This window comes from Mesocricetus auratus, unplaced genomic scaffold, assembly GCF_017639785.1.
Source record: "Mesocricetus auratus isolate SY011 unplaced genomic scaffold, BCM_Maur_2.0 Super-Scaffold_6730, whole genome shotgun sequence".
Lineage (NCBI taxonomy): Eukaryota > Metazoa > Chordata > Mammalia > Rodentia > Cricetidae > Mesocricetus > Mesocricetus auratus.
This window is the reverse complement of record NW_024429184.1, coordinates 93,198,088-93,214,965: the sequence shown is the minus strand read 5'-3', so window position 1 is coordinate 93,214,965 and position 16,878 is coordinate 93,198,088. Positions and strand designations below refer to the sequence as shown.

General features: G+C 48.2%; 1 long non-coding RNA gene across 1 annotated transcript; it reads right to left on the bottom strand.

Annotated features, from left to right (window-relative positions):
* Window positions 1-2,235: 2,235 nt before the first annotated feature.
* On the bottom strand, window positions 2,236-10,831 carry LOC121138846. The gene is made up of 3 exons (XR_005875718.1): window positions 10,618-10,831; window positions 7,577-7,703; window positions 2,236-2,814 (listed from the first exon to the last, which is right to left on the bottom strand). It is a non-coding gene; the product is annotated as an uncharacterized LOC121138846 (long non-coding RNA).
* Between the last annotated feature and the right edge of the window lie 6,047 nt (window positions 10,832-16,878).

Here is a 16,878-nt window from a genome sequence, read left to right as displayed (position 1 = left end):
CCTGGCTCCTTGCCTCTCTTTCAGAGCCTGTCACATAGGAAAACAAGCTGTGCGGCTCGCTCTGTTGCTAGGAGATGTACAAACACAGCCAGAAAAGATCTACTGGGGGTTTAGTGTTGCAGCTTTCCCATAAATGACAAACAGCTGTTTGAGAAAGCAGGGGGAGGTGGTGGCCAGAGCTCTGTGTTGGAGGCAGAGGCGTAAGGAAGAAAAGAATTTCTGCTGTAGCTGTTTCTTGTCCTCAAATTCTAGAACAAACATGCCAGTTAAAACCCACTTAGGAAACTTAGCTTTTCAGCAGTATTGTACAGTTGCCTCATTGGACTTACGCTCTATTAAAAATGGGGGTGCTTAGCCGGGCGGTGATGGCGCACGCGTTTATTCCCAGCACCCGGAAGGCAGAGGTAGCAGATCTCTGTGAGTTCGAGGCCAGCCTGGTCTATAAAGCTACACAGAGAAACCCTATCTCGAAAAAAGAAAATGGGGGGGGTGTCTTTTTACTTATATATAATTTTAAAATCAAAAGTGGACCCCACCTTTAATCAATGAAAGTTCCCCCTCTAAATTCAGGGGCTGTACTGTGCTATCTCCCTAACTGTAAAAGGAATTTTTGTTTTGTTTTGTTGAAACGGTCTTGCTGTGGAGCCCAGGCTGGCCTGAACTCTAGACCAGGCTGGCCTCGAACCTGAAGAAATCTACCTGCCCAGACCTTTCAGAGTGCTGGGATAAAGGCAGAAGCTACCACACCCAGCTGTAAAAGAAATTTTAACAGCACTTGATCCAAGTTTTGTGAGTGGGGCTTTTAAAGTAAGCCTTCAGAAGATGGACGCTGCAGACCAAATTTGGCAGCTTGAATTTTTACTTCCTCCAAGGCAGGCTGACTCTATAGGTAGACTTTAAAACCAAAGTGCTTTCTCATAGGTGTCTCCTGCTCAGGGACTTTCTGTGTCTTCCCACAAGACATTGCTGTGATTTGAAAGCAGGGTGTTGTAGAGCCCATGCTTGGTTTAAGGTGCTTTATTACTTTGGTTCCTCATGTGCCTCTGTGCCTTGGCCATATGAAAGTTCACTTTTGAGGTATTTGTGTGTGAAGGTCAAGATCCATGCATTCAGATCTAACACTAGTGCACAAGCTGACATAGTGAAGCCCATTCTGTATGGAGAGATATCCTAGTCAGCCTAGGCACGGGGAGGGGGAGAGGTGCCTTGGTTCTGCCCCAATGAAATGATGGGACAGACTTAGTAGACTTCCTAGGGGAGGCCTTACCTTCTCAGAGGAGAAGATGGGAGGTGGGGGTGGAAGTGGGGGAGCAGGAGGAGAGGATGGAGGGATAACGAATTGGAATGTAAACATTAAAATTAAAAAATGTAAAAAAAATCCATGCATTCCTGTAGCTAACTGCATTTGTGGGGTTACCATGTCTACAAATGACGCTGGTATCTACCCCCTTCTACCTTATTATTCACTCTCGGTGCACATCCATCCAAACTGTCCCCCTTAATTCAACCTTTATCATTTCTATAGGGCTTCTGGAAACGGCCTCATTTAGCTTACATGGCCAAGGCTGCTCTTGAACTCATGATGCAGTTGGTGACCTTACCCCCACAGTAACTCCTTCCTAATTATGTTTGTGATCATATACCCGTGATTTTCAGACTGGGAACTCCTTGGGTGTCAGAACTCATCCATGTCTGCCCCATCCCCAGAGCTCAAAGGTGGGGGTGCTAGAGCCAACCTGTAATTCAGTGATGGGCTCACAAAACATCCGGAGCTCAGCCAGTGATGTGCTGAGGCAGGTAAAATCTACAGGACATAGGGTCTCAGACTGAGCATGTAGGTCACCCAAAGATGTGTTCGTTCTTCTTAAGGATGGGTGTAGATCAGTGAAGGCGGAGAATGCAAGATTTTGTGATTCAAATAGTAACATGGGCCAGCAGGATGACTCGGTGGATAGGGTAAGGTTCCCACTGGGCTTGGCAGCCTGAGTTCAATCTTTGGATCTACGTGGTGGAAGGAGAGCATTGATTCCTACAGGGTGTCCTCTGACCTCCACAGGCATGCCATGGCTAACACGATCAATGACACACGGACACAATTTTTTTTTTTTTGGTTTTTCCAGACAGAGTTTCTCTGTATTGTTTTGGAGGCTGTTCTGGAACTCACTCTATAGACCAGGCTGTCCTGGAAGTCACAGAGATCCACCTGCCTCTGCCTCCCAAGTGCTAGACATTTAATTAAGACTATCAACCTTTAATATATAGGATTGATCTTTTACATGTATATTTCAAAATATGAAGAGTTCACAAGGTCCTGCGCCTCCCTGAAGGTCGTAGACAGTAAACGATTGTTAAAAAGCTTTCTTTTTATCCAGAGGTGTAGCCACTGGGAAGTTGTCCATATTCCTGTAAGCAACTCTAATGTCATTAGACTGGGGGGATGGGACACATGAAAGAAGGGACTGAGTTGAGAAGAGCCAGTGATCAGCAGAAGTGGGAAGGGGACAAGAAAGGGTAATGGGGGGACTGCTTTTATTACAACAAAACTATTGGAATTAGTGTATGCCAGTTTAAAACTTGAAAGCTTAGGGCAGGGAGGGAGTGCATGGGTTGGTCTGTTTGCACGACTGTGCTGGTCTTGGATCACAAGATGACTGAGGTCTTAGAGCATTATCCACTGCTTCTCTGGACATCTGGAACTGTCATGTGCCTCCCTTTCTTGTATCTCTTGTGTCTTCAGTCTGGAAGGGAACTCAGGGGTGCCTCACTGCTGTTAGATAATCCGAGACTGGTTAGAACATCCACACTGGCTGAGCTCTAAGAGAAAAACAGGTATAAAATGAAGGCAGGGGCAGCAGGCTTTTATCCTACTTTAGTCACTTCGTAGGCCCAAGGCTTCAAATTTCTGTGTGTCTGTTGTGGTTAATGTTCCTAGGGACACACGCCAAGTGACACCCAGTCTTGCAGCTGCCAGCTGCAGGGCCTTGTCCCAGGACCTCCCCCTTTCTTTTCCTACCCCGCACCTAGAAGTGTCTGAAATCCCTTGGTCACTAGAGTTCTTTGTATCACATGCAATAAAATAAAATAAAAAAATAAGAAATATAAAGCCTGCAAGATCTTTTATCAAAAAGTAATAGCTGCCGGGCGGTGGTGGTGCACGCCTTTAATCCCAGCACTCGGGAGGCAGAGGCAGGCGGATCTCTGTGAGTTCAAGGCCAGCCTGGTCTACAAAGTGAGTTCCAGGACAGCCTCCAAAGTGAGGTCGGTTCAGCCCGGCCTCGAACTCACAGCGATCCGCCTGCCTCTGCCTCCCGAGTGCTGGGATTAAAGGTGTGTGCCACCACTGCCCGGCTCAAATATTCTTCTTAGGTGGCTTCTAGAACAGGAATAGCGCTCTCAACCTGTGCATCTCAACCCCTTTGGGGGTTACATGTCAGATGTTCTGCCTATCAGATATTTAGGAATCATAACGGTAGCAAAATTACAGTTATGAAATAGCAACGAAAATAATTTTATGGTTGGGGGGTCACCACAATATGAGGAACCATTTAAAGGGTTGCAGCATTAGGAAGGTTGAGAACCACTGTTCTAGAACAAGACAGGAGTGCAAGCTTGCCATCTGCTCACTGGCATGACTTCTCAAGCTGGTCTGCTCTGGGGCCTCAGGTCCCAAGGAAGGGACTGAAACCCCTATAGCGCTGCCTCTCTTCGCCATGTTTGAATTGCCCTGTCTGGTTCCTGAAATTCCTTTGGACTCAAAATCAGCATTGTTCTCTGCCCTCACCCTAGCAACCTAGCTGACTCTCTGCCACCAGACAGGCTGGGCCCTCAGCCCTTGTAATTAGCAGATCAATCCATTGATGTGCTTTTCAAAGCCCTGTTTGCTGGAAGCTTTTGGTGTCAGCTGTTTGAGCTATTTACAACTGATGCTGGCTGACACAATGCAGAGTCTACTGAGTCGCTGAGCCACTCTGGAAAATTTCGAGAAGCTAGTGCCGGCCCCGCTGCCCTTAGCGTTTTCACTCAGGCCATTAGCTTGGCTTTTGTATCTGAATCTACTTGGGTTCCTGCCTCTTTCGGGCCACATTAATCATCTCAGTTTCCATTAAGGCTCTTTCCTTGGCTTCTTCCCGTGTCTAATAAAGGTAAAGCCACAACTTCAAAGTTACTGCTGTGCTAACATTCTCCTGCATTAGCCTTTGCTTTAAACAGAAGTGGGCGTCCTCTTTCTGGAGCAGCTCCATCCGTTAGAGACAGTACTGAGGCTGGTGGGGTGGCAGCCCAGTTACTGGACAGTTTGTGTGTGTGTGTGTGTGTGTGTGTGTGTGTGTGTGTGTGTGTGACGTGTGCAAATGCACACACATCTGTCTGTCTACCTGACTGAACCCAAGGCCTCTGACTCTCAGCATACCCCCAAGCCCCTGGCTTCCATTCTGACACTGTAACTAGGCTGGTAATAATAACTTCAGACTACTGAAACAATGGATTCCAAAGAAATGGGAATTTCCCTAGGAATCTCATGCTGGGAGAAGGACATGCACCAGCTGGGTGGAAAACATGTAAAGGGATTTTACACAGATCTAATAACTTGTCAGGCAGTCTCACAGGATGAGGCTAAAGCCCAAGACAATAATGATGCGTTGGTGGTGAGCGGACCACACCTTGACCTGCTCTGCCTAGATGTGCATAGCCTTGACTTTGATCCCACTTCAGGAGCCCGGAAGCTGGACTTAGAGAATTCGCTGGATCTCTTTGTCCCTCTTCCCAATGTAGCCACGTTGAATGAATCGTCCCTTTTCTGCTTTCCACTTAACTCTAAAAATTTCTAAAATTTATTTTATGTATATGAGTATTTTGCTTGCATGTATGTATGTGTGTACACCATATACATGCCTGGTGCCCATGGAGGTCAGAAGAAGGCATCAGATCCCCTGGAACTGGGTTTACAAATGACTGGGAGCTAAGCTACCATGTCACTGGGAATCAAACCTAAGTCCTCTGCAAGAGCAACAAGTGCTCTCAGATGATGGACCATCTCTCTAGCCCCTGTGATCTCCACTTTTTTTTTTTTTTTGGTTTTTCAAGACAGGGTTTCTCCGTATTGTTTTGGAGGCTGTCCTGGAACTCGCTTTGTAGACCAGGCTGGCCTCGAACTCACAGAGATTCGCCTGCCTCTGCCTCCTGAGTGCTGAGATTAAAGGCGTGTGTCACCAATGCCCGACTGGTGATTTCCACTTTTAGTTGGCTTATTGAGGATGGTGACTAGACTTAAGCTGTGAGTCAGGCTGTCTCCTTTCTTTATCCTGAGATAGTTCTTGTGTCTGGGGGAGTAGTGGTGCACCCCAGCACTTGAGATGAACAGGCAGAAGGATCGGGAATTCTAGGTCATTCTAGCTACATAGTGAGTTGGACACTAGTCTGGACCACATGAGACCCTGACATAAACCAAAACAAGTTAGATAACTCTTGTGTCTAAGCAATTGTGTACACAGTTGTCACACTAACCTGGGCTGGGGCTCAGTTTCAGAGCACTTGAGCGTGTTCCCTGCCCTGGGTTCCATCCCCACAACAACAACAACCAAAAAAATCAAACAACAACAAAAAAACAAAAAACAAAAAAACAACTAAAACCTGAATTTCCACTGTGTCCTATTCTCCATAAGATCAAGCAAAAACTTTGTTGTATTTACAACAGAGAATATCATAAAACCAGTAGTGGGTTTCATGGCATTGCTTTAGTCTTGCTGTATAGCCCAGAATCCAAGTGCTAAGATTACAGTCCTAGTGAGTGCACCAAACTGGTCAGATGGGTAGTGGTTTTCTGTTGTTTTTTATTTATTTGCTTTAAGACAAGGTCTCTCACAGCCCATGCTAACCTCCAACTTACTACACATTCAAAGATAACCTTGAACTCTTGATCCTCCTGCCTCCGCCTTCTAGGTCACAGCTGGGATTCCATGCACCACCATGCCAGGCTTCAGGGTGCTCACAAAGTCAAATTCAGGGTCTTGTGTATGCTAAGCAAGCACTTTTCCAGTTGAGCTACATCTACTCCCGTTTTCATTGCATTCATTCACTTACTTTGCCTGTCTGTGAGTGTTTGGTTGTCTATGTGGCTGCTCTTTCCTGCCTGAGCTCTGCTGTTGCACTCTGTGGTCCTGCTGGTGCCCCTAAGTTCACTAGAGGTCTGTCTTGGTTACTTTTCTATTGCTGTGATAAGACACCATGACCAAGGCAACTTCTAGAAGAGAGAGTTTATTGGGAACTGACAGTTTCAGAGGGCTAGGGGCTGACCACCACAGCAGGCAGTGTGGCGGCAGACATGCTGCTATGGAGCTCAAACAGAAGCTGAGAGCTCACATCTTTTTATTGTTGCTATTTGGTTTGAGACAAGGTTTCTCTGTGTGACAGCCCCGACTCTCTTGGAACTCACTCTGTAGACCAGGCTGGTCTAGAACTCACAGAGATCCGCCTGCCTCTGCCTCCTGTGTGCTGGGATTAAAGACGTGCGCCACCACCGCCCGGCCTCAGGGTGTTTTTTTTAAAGTGTGTGTGTGTGTGTGTGTGTGTGTGTGTGTGTGTGTGTGTGTGTGTGGTTATGTAGGTGTGTAGGTATGGCTATGCCATGGCACATTTACGGAGGTCAGAGGACAACTTGCAGTAGTAGTCCCTTCCTACCACAAGGGTCCTAGGAATTGAACTCAGGTCTTCAGGGTTCATGGCATCTTTAAAGCCCTGTTTTTGAGACAGGGTCTCAGCAGCCCAAAGTTTGCCTCAAACTGACTGAATAAACAAAATTGGCCTTGAACTCCTAATCCTCCTGCCTCTACTTCCCAAGTGCTAGTATTAGAGGTGTAAGCCCCTGCAGCTGATAAATCGATGGTTTTCTTTTTTAATGTTCACTTTATTATTTGTGAGTGTGCAAGCATGTATGTGCATGCATGATGTGTGTATATGTGTGACGTGTAAAAGAGTAGGGACATGCACATGTCACAGTGCTTGTGGAAGTCAGAGGACATCTGTATGGAGTCAGTTCTTTTCTGGAGGTTCTGGGGATCAAATTCCATTGGCCAAGCTTGCCTAGCAGGTTCTCCCACTGGCTAAGCCATGCCACTGGCCACAGTTTTTGTTGTTGTCCATATTATTTTTTGGAAAAAAATCAAATTCTGTGTGTATGTGTATGATGTGGTTGCAGGTGTCTCTGGAGGTTAAAGCCGTTAGGTTTCCCAGAACTGGACTTATAAGTCTTTGTGAGTCAGCTGGTTTGGGTGCTGGGAACTGAACTCTTTTGTTTTGTTTTTTGAAACAGAGTTTCTCTGTATAACAGCCCTGGCTGTTCTGGAACTTGCTTTGTAGACTAGGCTGGCCTGGAACTCACAGAGATTCGCCTGCCTCTGCCTCCCGAGTGCTGGGATTAAAGGCGTGCGCCACCACCGCCCGGCGTAGTATATATTCTTAATCATTCAACCATTTTTCTAGCTCCTTTTTTCCCCCCCTGAGATAGGGTCTCATATAACGTCAGCTGGCTTCAAACTTAATACGTAGGTTGACACTGAACTCATGATACCCCTGCCTTTACCTCTCAGTTGCTGGGATTACAGGTGTGCCATCAGTCCTGGTGAAGGCCTGAGTCTTGATGAAAGGAGTTGGCTCTGGCTGGTGGACAAATCTGCAGGTTACGGTCTTGTTTCTGGAAATGCTTTGTTCTAGTGGGGAAAACAAGGGCCACTGCTGAGGCCTGCTAGGGCAGGGAGAGTGGGTGGACCAGCTGCTTTGCCAGCTCACAACTAGCTCTGACTCGTTTCCACCGCTCTTCTCCAGTCAGACAGGTGGCACTCAGCTTGCCCATGAGTCACAGCTGCTGCTGGTTTGTGTTGTAGCCAGCCTCTGCACAGGAAGTTCAGGGCCACCTGACCTCCCCTGTCCTGAGGTGACAGTGGCCCGTAGTTAATGGAGCAGGCAGAAGAGCGTGCCCTGGGCAAATACTATCCACGCTGGGGAAGAGGGAGAGGCTCAGGTGCCCAACCTCAAACAGCAGTGACCAGGCCAGAGAAGAGACCCCCATCTCAAGCCGGGAGAGGCAGCTGCGTGGTTTGGGGGGCTGAGGCATAAATCCCATGTGTTGCGATCCTTAGACCAGTCACTTAGCTTCTCAAGTTCTAAAGGGTGAATCAACATTTCCAGGACCCCACCAAAGCCAGTGTTTTATAGCCAGCAGTCAGGTCATCAGAGGGCAAAAGGCAGCCCACACTGCCACCCCCAGCAACCTGAGCAGTTCCCTCCCTTTTCAGAGACCTCCGCTAGGTAAAGCCAGATCCTTGACTTTGCTTCAGGAATGGATTTCAGGACAAAACAGTATGAAACAGAGTTTATGGCAAAATGATTTTTAACATAACAAAGCGCAGAGGGGTTGTCAGGGAAAGAACGTGACATGTCCAGGGGTCTGTAGGCTTCTCAAAGGAGAGTCACCCTTCAGTATCTTCACAATAGCGGTATGTAAGATTTTGGCAGCTTCAGAAGTTCCAGCTCAAGCAGTTGCTAAGGAACCTGTTCTTATTCAGTGAGTGGGATCGTGGGGGTAGCTCCTGAGGGGGGACTGGGTAGAATTGTAGCTGGTAAGGCAAGTCCCTGGGAAACAAGGGTTATTTACAGGGGAAGCTAAAATGTTATGGTAAACAAATGTTTGCGTTTGTTTGTTGGAATAGCAGCGCATATCTGAGACAGAACTAAGGCTACCTGGAGGCCTCACATGATCAAGTTATTCAGAAATAACTCTGTGCAAAAGGAATGTTGTCCCTGTGTGGGAAGCCTTAAAAGCAACCTTAAAAGCCCATCGTGCTGGGATCCTCCACTCTCAGCTACTAAGAGACTTCAGTTAAGACTCTGGGCTCTGAATTTGTGCAGGGGTGATGCAGTGTATTAAATAGCTGAGGTTTATCTCTGTAGTTTTAATAACAGAAACTAATGAAGTATTCCCTAAATAATGGGGCCAGGGAAAACTGTGATAAGGGGCTCCTATCCCTTCCCATGTCCCCTCTATTTCTTCTGTCTTTTTATCCTGTCTCAAGATGATACAGGAACTCCACATTGGCTGATGGAACTCAGGACAAAAGAGCAAGCCAGATAGGGTAGTCAACAGTCTGTGGTTTGGAAGGGATTGGGTAGGTCCTGGAATCGCCCAGGTTGCTGGAAAGCAGGCTGAGGTCAGTTGGAGGAACTGTAGACTGTGGGAATTATGATGGCTAGATACAGAGAAACCAGCAGGGGCTCCATGGTATTGTTTTAGTTTCCAGGCAGGGTCTTGCTGGATAGTCCAGAATGGCCTTCACCTCTTAGTCCTTTCGTTTCAACCATCCAAATGCTAAGATTGCAGTCTTGGATCACCAAACCCGCCAGATCTGTAGTGTGGTTTTATTTGTGTGGTTTGGTTTTAATTTTTTGAGACAAGGTTTCCTGTAGCCCCCACTTCTCTCAAATTTACTACGTATTAAAAGGTGACCTTGAACTCCTGATCCTCCTCCCTCTGCTTTCCGGGCCACTGCTGGGATTACATACCCCACCGTGTCTAGTTTATGGGGATCTGGAAGTCAGCCTTGGCCTTGTGCATTTAGACAAGCAAGCACTTTACAAACCGAGGAGGTACATCTCTACTCCTCTTTGTGTCATCTAACATTCTGTTTGTTTTGTGAGTGAGTGCGTGCGTGCGTGCGTGTCTGTCTGTCTGTCTGTCTGTCTGTCTGTCTTTTTCCTGCCGGTGGCCTGCTGTTGTACTCCATGACTCTCCTGTCTCTGGTCCCCAGGGCTGGGGTCATAGACTCTTACAGTTACACCTGTGTCTTACATGTGTGCTGGCTCTCGGAACTCAGCTGCTCATACTTAGCATAACAAGCACTCCAGCAGTCTTCTTGTCCCCACCCTCCTTTTGCGGTGCTAGGGATGGGACTCAGGGCTCTGTGAATGCTATAAGTCTCTTGCTGCCACTGGGCAGCCCCACCCACAGCCCTACCTCCTCCCCTTTCCAGGCAGGGTTAGTTAAACAGTTCAGGCTAGTCTGGAACTCACTGTATGTTCCAGCCTGGCCTCAAACTTGGAGTGATTCTCTACCTCCTGAGTGCTAGACTTGAAGGCTTGGGGCAGTCAACACATCCAACTTTCCTTCTTGATTTTCTTTTTTTTAAGACAGGGATTCTCTGTGTAGTCTTGGCTGTCCTGGAACTCACTCTGTAGACCAGGCTGGCCTCGAACTCACAGATATCTGCCTGCCTCTGCCTCCCGACTGCACCACCCGGTCTTTCTTGATGTATTGATATATATATATTTTGGGGGGGGGTCTCCTGTACTCCAGTCTGGCTTCAAGCTCACTATGTAGCTAAGGATGCCATTGAACTTCTAATCTTTTTTTGCCTCCCCCTTCCCATCAGGCTGAGTTTAGACTGTAATGCTCTGGCTTGAACTCAGGCTCTGTACAAGCTATAGACAAGAACTCTACTAACCTAGCTATATGCCCAGTCCTTCCATGCTTTTATAAATAGCCAGGAGGAACCCCAAACCCAGAAGAAACACAAGGAAGCACACATCTATCAGGGTCATTTTTCAAGCACCGTAATCAAAGCTGTGTACCTTACTGGGGTCAGATATTCATTATCAGTTCTCATTCAGGACTTTAGACTTGAGCTCCACAAAGTGCTGGACGAGCAAGAACAGAAGGCAGGCGGCAATTTGAGATCCAGTCTGGGATCCCTGATGAGAAGTCTGAGTCAGCATACACCCACACAGGGTCATCATCTATTCTTCCATCGGAAGCCGCTGTCTTGCTATGGAAACGCCAGCACATCAAGGGACCCTGATACATGAGCAGATTCCCATCTCACCACATGACTCAGCCTCACCATGGCACTGGACACACACAGTGCCTATGCCAACGGTGTTCTGGAAGCAATTTGGTCACCTGCCAGTGATGACCATCATCTCCCCTGTTTAGACATCAAAGCAGTGACAACAGTAGTGTTTAACACAGGTCAGGCACCCAGCAGTTTTTTGGTCACACATTAAATGAGACATTTGCAAAGCCATCAGTGTCTCTGCTACATGACCTGAGACCACAGAGCCATCAGTAACCCCTTCCAACCTTCCCTAACTCTACTTTGGCTATGCCAGCATCCCCGCCCTCCCTCCACAGCCGGGACAGAGTCAGTCAAGCTGCAGTTTCCTGGTCTACAGGGTTGGTAGCAACAGCACCCACCTGGGTGTGTGCCGGGCCTGTTATAACAGAGTCCACAGAATAGGAGTCCTAAAGCACAGACGCACAGTGGCCCCTTGTCTAGAGGCCTGAAGCCTGAGAGCATGGTGTTAGTGCACTGGCCTCCCTTTTCTGTCTTCACACTGGGAATTAAGCCCAGGCCTTGCTCGTGCTAGCCAAGTGCTGGGAGTACAGACCTACTATGTCCTGTTTAGGCGCTACTACTAGCATTGAACCCAGGGCCTCATGCACACTAGGCAAACACTCTACCAGCTGAGCTCTGCTTGCAACTCACTTCCCATTTGCTCGACCCTCTCCAAATCTGTGTTTGCATCCAGCAGTGCTGCTGCCCAGTGGGATGAACTTGCTGCTTTTGTCTGGCAGGAACAAATATATTCTGGCTGTTTGTTTTGCTTTTGAGACAGGATCTCACTGTACAGTTCTGACTGGGCTAGAACTCTCTATGTAGACCAGACTGGCCTCAAATTCACAGAGATCTGCACGCTTTTGCTTCTGTCTTCTGAGAACTGGGACGAAAGACATGTGCCACCATGACCAGCCTGAACCATTTTTAACAGGCAAAGTGGTCCTGCGGCCCTGGTGGCTTTGGATCCTAGCTACCAGGTATAGGTTTTGGTCCCAGCTGGTGGCTCTGAGAGGGACTGATAGGGACAAGTGGGGTTTAGGGACTTTGAGCAAGGCTGAAAGCTTGTAGCAACTGACAGTAGCCAGGCAGACTCTGGGAGGTGGTTTGGGCAGGACCCCCAGGGAGTGGCAGCCCGGGAATCCTCTTGGGTAGGCCCTGTTTCTAATGATACGGTGAGGGACAACTTCTCACATTGTCAAATGTTTATCCCAGTGTCAGGTACCCTCTGGTTACTAGGACTCTGAGTATTGATGTGGCCCCTGGCTGCTAAGCCGAGGTCTTCTGTGTTTTGGATTATTCCCTAGTTAGTGTGTGGTGGGAAGAGTCCCATGTGCCAGGATATCTGTGCCCTACTCTGGTCTCATCTCTGATTCTGGATAGATCCCTCGGCTTCTGGGCCTTAGTTCCCACATATAAACTAAGAATATTCTGGAGGACTGGAGAGATGGCCCAGTGGTTGAGAACATGACTTCTTTTTCAGACCTAGGTTCAATTCCCAGCACCCACAAGGCAGCTCACAACTGTCTGTGGCTCCAGTTCCAGGGGGATCCAACCTTCTCACACATACAGACAAAACACCAATGCACATGAGATAAAAATACTTTTTTTGTTTTGTTTTGATTTTTGAGACAGGGTTTCTCTGTGTAACAGATCTGGCTGTCCTGGAATTTACTCTGTAGATCAGGCTGGCCTTGAACTCCCAGAGATCCACCTGCCTCTGCCTCCCAAGTGCTGGGACTAAAGGTGTGCGCCACCACCGCCTCACAGATAAAAAAAAAATTAAGAAATATCCTTGTAGCCGGGCGTTGGTGGCGCACGCCTTTAGTCCCAGCACTCGGGAAGCAGAGGCAGGCGGATCTCTGGGAGTTCGAGGCCTGCCTTGCGGGGTTACTTCTGCTCTGTCTGGGTGTTTCTTTGTCCTATACTAGGAATATTTTCCAACAGGAGGGACTGAATCCAGGGCCTCACTCGTGCTAAGCAAGTGTTCTGCCACTCCGCTTTGTCACCTGCCCTCTTTTTATTTTGAGACAAGACTTGAATTTGGCCATTCTCTTGCCTCGACATCTCAAATAGCTGCCATTACAGGGTTTTGCCACCAAGCCCAGATTTTTTTTGTTTGCTGTATTTGTTTTGAAACAAGGTCTCACTTTGTTGCTTTGGCTGGTCTGGAACTTGCTGTGTAGAGGAAGGTGGTCTCAAACTTGCGGTGATCCTCCTGCCTCCGACTCCTGAATGCTAGGATTATGGTTGTGTGTCTGAACTCACATGGCACATGGCACTTATTCATTTATTGAGACAAAGCCTTGATAAGTGTTCCGGGCTAGCCTGGAACTTATCAGGTATCCCAGGTTGGCTTCCAACTTGAGATTCTCTTGCCTCAGTCATTTGCATGCTGGGATTACAAGTAAGTAATCATTTTCCTGTCTTAAGTAGTTTTGCTGAGTCATTTTGGGGTTGGGGATGTGAGTGAAACACTTGCATATCTTTTTTGGGGGGGGGGTTCGAGACAGGGTTTCTCTGTGGCTTTGGAGGCTGTCCTGGAACTCGCTTGGTAGTCCAGGCTGGTCTGGAACTCACAGAGATCCGCCTGCCTCTGCCTCCCAAGTGCTGGGATTAAAGGCATGCGCCACCAACGCCCGGCGAAACACTTGCATATCTTGTATCAATGTAATCCTTGCCCTCTAGGAAGTGGTCAGAAAGGTAAGCGATTCCCCAAGGCCATACAGCTAGTGGCCACAAAGGTGGCTTTTATGCTTTTACAGGCTCTGCCTATGAAAACTGTCACCCACCTAGACCCCAAGAGGAACTGGCTCAACATGTCTTTAAATATGGTGCTAAGAGCAAGATGAAAAGCAATTACACCAAAGCCAGAGGGGACTGAGAAGGGTGCCATTTTATTATATGTCCTCTACACCTCACCCGGCCTTGGCCTGGTAGTGTTCCAGAACCTGGTCCCATCAATCCGGGAAGGCTGAGAGGAGAGAGCTTGGCCCAACTGTGACTTGTGGCCAGGGCTTAGTTCCCAAGCCTTGTTTCTAGGCCGCCAAGGAACAGACCTTTGCCTGTAGGGTCACTCTGATGCCCTTGTATGTCCCCGGACTCTCCTGGGAACCTCTGCATGGGCTTTCTTGAAGAGCCTGCCTCGCTGGGGCCACACCTTTCTTCAGGCATGAGGTCTGGACACTCAGCAATCTGGAGAGCCCTATCTTCCTGTACTAACTACCTCCTGGAAGCGCCATCACAGACATCCTACACGCTCACTCAGTTCACTCAAGGCTCCACAAAGAGAGAAGCAACACTTCATAGGGGCTGGGACTACCAGGCTTCAGTCAGATGGCCCTGGTGAGTGTGAGTGCCCAGGAGTGTGAATAATAGATAACATAGTGGGTCCTTTGGAAATGCTAATGTGAATGAAAAAAAAAACCATAGTGGGTCCCGTGCCCCACCCTGCATGTCTCACGGGTCTGTAGGAGGGCACTGATACCCACTTCAGCCCTCAGCATGGAGGCCATTCTTGAAAAAATACCTGAGCCCAGGCTTTTTCCTCCAAAGGTCTAAAACAGTGGTTCATTCTCAGCCTTCTTATGCTGTGACCCCTTAATACATCCTTATGGTGTGGTGACCCCCTAACCATAAAATTATTTTCATTGCTACTTCATAACTATAATATTTCTACTGCTATGAATCATAATGCAAATTTCTGATATACAGATGGTCTTAAGCGACCTCCATGAAAGGGTCGTTTGACCCCCAAAGGGGTTGTGCCCCACAGGTTGAGAACCCCTGGTCTAAAATATACATATAAATAATAGATACATATAAAGAAAATGTCCCCCAGTGTTCTGAATTGGTTGTGAATATTCAAGAATGAAAATATTTCACATAAAAAATGAATTTCAGCCAGGAGTAGTGGCTCATGTGTGCAGTTATAGCACTCAGAGGCTGTGGAAGGAAGGTGACCATGAGTTCAGGCCTAGCCTGTCGAGGAAGGAAAAAAGGAAGGAAGGAAGGAAGGAAGGAAGGAAGGAAGGAAGGAAGGAAGGAAGGAAGGAAGGAGGAAAACCTGGAAAATCTGGTACTTTGAGCTTGTGAGCCTATGGGAAGGCTGGTAGGTCTAAAGTCATGGTTCTCTCTCCCTGTCTCTTTCTCTGTCTCTCTCTTCCATGAGTGGGAACATGATTTTACTCCTGTGTGATTCATATATCAAAATAACAGAAGGAAACACACACACACACACACACTGACCTCTACTAACTGTGTGTGCAAACTAGGCTCTGAGAAGTCTTGCTGTTTCTCAAAGAACAGTAGTCCCCATTGGATACAGTGCTGTTGCCCCAGCCAGACATGCTGGCCTGTTCATTAGCTTTCCTGGTTTGTTCCTTAGTGCCTCCTCTACGTAGTGAGCAGATGTCTATCAGTTGATTTAGACACTCCCTTGTGAGGCAGCAATGAACTTCAAACTCAAAGCTGTGAGTCAGCACTTTACCCTAGTCCTGCCCTTGGCGAAGGTGTTCCTCACAAGCTGCCTTATGTCAAGCTCTCCGGCTCACAGGTAACTAGAACCTGTCCCCAGAGACACTGACCCACTGTTCCACACCCTTCCCCTGCTCAGGTAAGGCGTGCTGACTCACATCCTGACTACGCCAGTGCCCAAGGCAACTTTGAGATCACCCCATCTCATGTAGTTTTCTCCTGTCAGTCAGCCTTGCTTGGGATGGCATCCTGGCACATACTGTGGAGAATGAGTTGGCTTCTCTGCTTAGTCAATGGGAGGGAGAGATAGGACTGATTGATGTGGATTGCCCCAGGTGGGGCAGGAGGGAGTGGCAGCCCACACCACTGTATACGGTATGCATATGTATAATATGGCTGCCTGTATCTAGACTGTGGGTCATAGGCTTAACAGACGTAGAGGGAGTGGGCGGAGACCTGGAGACAGTGGAAGGCATGACCTTCTGGTGGTCAGCCTTAGTGTGACTGCCCTGCAGAAGCGGTCAGGTCCTCAGAAGCAGCCAGGGTGGGAGCCTGTGGTGCTGCCTCGTGGGCACAGCTGACTGCATGGACCTAGATGGGGATCTGATCTGTTGGCAAGTTCCCAAGATTGTGAGGATGCCTGGCTGGAAGATGGAGCAGACCAATCTGGACTTCTTTTTGGGAAACGGGAATTCAAGGCAGAGCGGGGCAGTTAGTTGGTAGTTAGGGCAAGCTATACACTGGAGAAGATGTCAGAGGCTAAGAGGGAGAGAGGAGACAGGAGTGGAAGTAATGATACATCCTGAAGTCGGTGTGATCAGCTCCCAGTGCCTCTGTGGACCAAGGGTGGAAAGGCAGGAAGAAATGCATGCTGGGTTATCAATGCGGGCATCTGCATTCCACACCGTATCTTTTTCTGGCTGAAGGAGACTGGGGCTGGCTCTACCCTCAACGCTGATTGAAGCCTCAGCCTCTTGGTGTGAAGTCAGGCCCATGTGGGTGCCCCAGAAATGGCAGAGTGAAGTGGATTCAGGTGACAGCTGTGGTATGGTTAGAACTCATGACCTGGCTGGGCGTGGTGGCTCACACCTTTAGTCCCAGTGTTCAGGAGGCAGAAACAGGTGGATATCTGTGAGTGTGAGGCCTGCCTGGTCTACAGAGTGAGTTCCAGAACAGCCAAGCTGTTACACAGAGAAACCCTGCCCCTGTCTAGAAAAACAAAGAACTCAGGACCTGTAGGTTTCCTAGGTTATGGGATGCTGAAAGACAGAGCTATGGGCAGAGTGTGCCACTCCCCTGTGATCCTGTTCATGAGGTTGAGTGGCAGACAGAACTTGGCCTTGGGGTGGCCATGTGACCTAGAGAGAACCTGTGGATGTCCCTGCTGCTGCTTTGTTCCCCTCCCCACTTCCTGCAGTAGGAACTGTGTGAAGACAGAAGCCAGGCCTCAAAGCCAGGTCCTGATCCAGATCCAGCTCCGAATCCAGGAAGCAGCTACTTTCTGGTCCCTGGAGTTCTTTCC